The sequence below is a fragment of the Nothoprocta perdicaria genome, unplaced genomic scaffold (genome assembly GCF_003342845.1).
Source record: "Nothoprocta perdicaria isolate Ctin4 unplaced genomic scaffold, notPer1 scaffold_132, whole genome shotgun sequence".
NCBI lineage: Eukaryota > Metazoa > Chordata > Aves > Tinamiformes > Tinamidae > Nothoprocta > Nothoprocta perdicaria.
In genome coordinates this window covers 2,277,885-2,281,328 of record NW_020454450.1, presented here as the reverse complement: position 1 = coordinate 2,281,328, position 3,444 = coordinate 2,277,885, and the positions used below count along the sequence as shown (strand labels likewise).

The 3,444-nt window shown below is 66.9% G+C and overlaps 1 long non-coding RNA gene across 1 annotated transcript; it reads right to left on the bottom strand.

Moving 5' to 3' along the window:
* Window positions 1-2,467: 2,467 nt before the first annotated feature.
* On the bottom strand, window positions 2,468-2,858 carry LOC112942722. Its single transcript, XR_003248434.1, has 2 exons — window positions 2,765-2,858; window positions 2,468-2,592 (listed from the first exon to the last, which is right to left on the bottom strand). It is a non-coding gene; the product is annotated as an uncharacterized LOC112942722 (long non-coding RNA).
* Between the last annotated feature and the right edge of the window lie 586 nt (window positions 2,859-3,444).

Here is a 3,444-nt window from a genome sequence, read left to right as displayed (position 1 = left end):
CTGCGCACGAAGGAGCCTCTGGCTACTCCCGGCCCACGGACAGCGCGAGGCCTCTCCCCAGTCCCCGCAAGGGCCACCAGCCCCACCCGGCAGCCACCCCTCTCCTCAGCCAGCTCCCATTGTGACCCCACGGCTGGCAGTGCAGCCGGGAGCCGCTCCTTACCCTGCTCATCTCCCTCGTGTCCCTGCACCTCGAAAGCCACAAGGTGTCTGCAGCTTCCCCATCCTTGTCCATATCTCCTGACACCTCCTTGCCTGCACAGGAGCGGAAACACACGGCGCTCAGCAGGAAGGCTGCAGAGCTGGAGATGCCACTGAGGRCATCAGGGAGAAGTCTCCCCTGGCAGACCATGCCAGCCAAGGAGAGRCARCAGGACACCCAGGGAAGCTCTGGGTCTCCTGCAAGGCCTGGCAAGGGGAAAGGGCYTTCTAGAACACAAAGGCAGAGTGGCTTCCATCTGGCTTTCTGCTCGTAGGCAAGACAGGAGGCCACAGAAGAGCAGCTGCTGCTGCTCAAGTTTTCCYGGCTCAGCAGCACAGGGATGAGAGGTTGCTCTGTGGTACCCGTATCTCCAAGGACCCAGCCCAACGCAGCTTCTTACCCTTTTGCTGGCAGAGATATCCATACAGATCCCATAGAGCATCTGCTGCCCTGTGACTGCTCCCCTCATCCTCAAGGGTGCAGCACAGAGCGAGGTGTCCCACCAGCTGCCCCAGGACTGGCACATGCTCCTGCCTGAGGCGGGCACAGCTCACACTATCTGCTAGATACCAGCTGCAGACCTGCGGGAGGGGAGGCACTGCTGACACCCGGCCTGCGGGCGCCTCTCAGAACCCAAGCCCTGAGCCCCATCCACGCAGGGATCCCGGGGCAGCCAGAGCTTGGGTGGCTTCCCCAGAGGGAGCCTGGAGCTGCAGGACACGGCCACGTGCTGACAGGGGCCCGCGGGGCTGCAGCTTGAGGCACCACAGGCTCCTTACCGGCAGCGAGGCAGAGCTGACCAGGAGGTCGCTGAGCCTGGCCACGCGGCCCACGGCCCTCTCCCGCACCGCTGCTTCCCGGCTCTCCGTGAAGGGCAGCAGGACCTGCGAGGAGGGAGAGAAGCTGCTGCTCCGCTCTGTGTCCTGGCACGCTACTCGGTGCCTGGCCAGGCTTACGCCTGGAAAGGGCATCCTGCCTCCCGATTCCCCTGTGGCCACGGGGCAATCCCTCCACAGGGGAGCCCTGCCCTCCCACCACAGGGGCTGCTCCTGGCAACTGCTCCCACCAAATACCAGACCTGCAGGATCATCTGCGTGCCCTCGAGGCTGGAGGCAGGGCCACCGAGCGCCAGCACCTSCAGCAGGCTGTCCATGGCATCCAGCGTCTGCAAGGGACACAGAGGGTTGAGCTGCTTCTTCCTCGTGGCCCCTCTCCCGCCACAGAGCACTTTGAGATCCTCCCGCCCCAGGGGACATCTGTGGTCCTGCTGAGAGCAGGGGGAGGTCCCAGGGCAGGGGAGCTGCTGCTGCACGGGACCCAGCRCACAGGCACTGCCTGTCACCCTGCCAAGGGCAGGGAGGGCTGCTGGTGGCAAAGCCAAGCTGGGAGCCTGCCCACCTTGCACCCCACTCCTGTCTCTCAGCACAAGGGGGCCAGGGAACAGCCCAGGCAGCCTGGCCAGCCTCCCTAACGCAGCCAGCACCTACCTTGCCGTAGAGGACAGCATCYRSGYCYTGCAGGTGCTCCACTGGAGGCAGGGAGAAGACAGAGCAGAAGCACGCCTGCAGCAGGCTCTCCCGTTTCTCCTYCAMRAGCAGCYGGGCTTTGCTGCAAGCACAGAGAGGGCCTCTCAGTGGCGGGGCTGGCAGCAGCCCCCTGAGGTCTTGGCAAGGTGGATGCAGACCTGGGGGTGGGAGGCCTGCGGGCGACACCCGCACTACCTGGGCAGCCCCATGAGGAACCTCCTCTTCCCCCCAGCTTGTTGGCCAGGAACAGAGACCCGGCCAGGCAGGTGSGGCCCAGGGCCCTGCCCACCTCCTGCCTCTCCCATAGGGGAAAGCCCAGGGGACACACGGGACTCCCAGGACCCTCTCTGCCCTCCCATCTCCACCCTCTCGGGCCCAGCAGGTGCCCCTGGGAGACAGCCCAGCACTGGGGCAGCCTCCCCGCTAGGCCTGGGGCCCTCGCGCCCACTTGCTGGAGAGGCCCTGGCCAAGCCAGGCGCTGGGGCAGCTACCTCATCGCACTGGTGGCCAGCAGCACTTGCTGCCGCACCGCGGTGCCCAGGCGGTCGCTGGGCTCCTCTCGCAGCAGCACCTGGAGAGCAGAGGCGGGAGACRCCATAGGGAGCTGCCARGGCCCCGCAAGACACYGGTGCCCACCAGCCAGGGCCCCCCACCTCCCGGTGCTCACGCAAGCCCTCCTGTCCTGTACCCCACCAGGCCTCTGGCCACCCCCTCTCCCCTCACCTCCAGCAACTCGGCCAGGTCCGATTTGCACCGCCAGAGCTCCTGCCGCAGGAGACGCGCGGGCCTGGTGRCCAAGCGCGTTGCTGGGCAGAGGGTGCAGATGGAGGCCAGAAACTGGAGCTTCTTGGCCTCTTCCTGCTGCTACAAGCAGAGGGACAAACAGAGAGCGTAAGAGGGGCAGGGCCAGCAGCACCAGAGCAGCGCAGGGGCTGCCCCCACAGCCCGCTGCCCTGCGCGCCCTTCAGGGCTCGGGCACCCCAAGGGACCCAGCAGGAGAGGCCGGCGCAGCCCCGAGCGCCTTGGGGACACTCACCTGCCCTCCGGAGCTGAGGAAGGCACGCACATGCTCCAGGGCTTCTGCTGCCTCTYGAGGCAGCTGCGGGCCAGGAGCTGATGGAGAAAGAGCGGGCAGAGCTGCAGGGCTGGTGGAGAGAGGGCTCGAGGCAGCCCAGCCCTCTGCCCCTGCGCCCGCTGCTGCCCCTGCCCAGCCCAGCGCTGCCCCTCACTCACCTGATGGCACCTTCTGGTGCACACACCATGCGTGGGGCCTCGGGTCGCAGGTGTTCGATGCAACCGCCCCATCCTCCTCCTCCTCCCAAGCCATCCAGGGCTGGCTGGGGGGTCGCTCCGCCATCCTGGCCGCGTGGCCAAACTCCGCGGAGCCGCCCGGGGACAACAGAGATAATTCTGGGTGCTCTCAGTGCGCTTCTTCAGCAGCACCTTCGCTCCCGTCCTCTCCTGTTGCCGTCCTCCCGGACACTGCAGGCCGAGCCCGCCTGGCCAGGATGTCATAGCAGTGCAGTCACAGAGGGACGCCTGTGACCCACCGGGGAGGGGCAGGATGACCTTCAGGGGCCGCACGCCCCACTCGTCCCCCTGCTCATGACACCTCTTGGCCCTCAGGGTGCCCCTAAGCCTCTGTGAGACCCCCACTCCCCTCAGGGCTGCTCTGACCCTYGTCTGCTCCCCTGCCCACTGCTCCCTGTCCTCCTG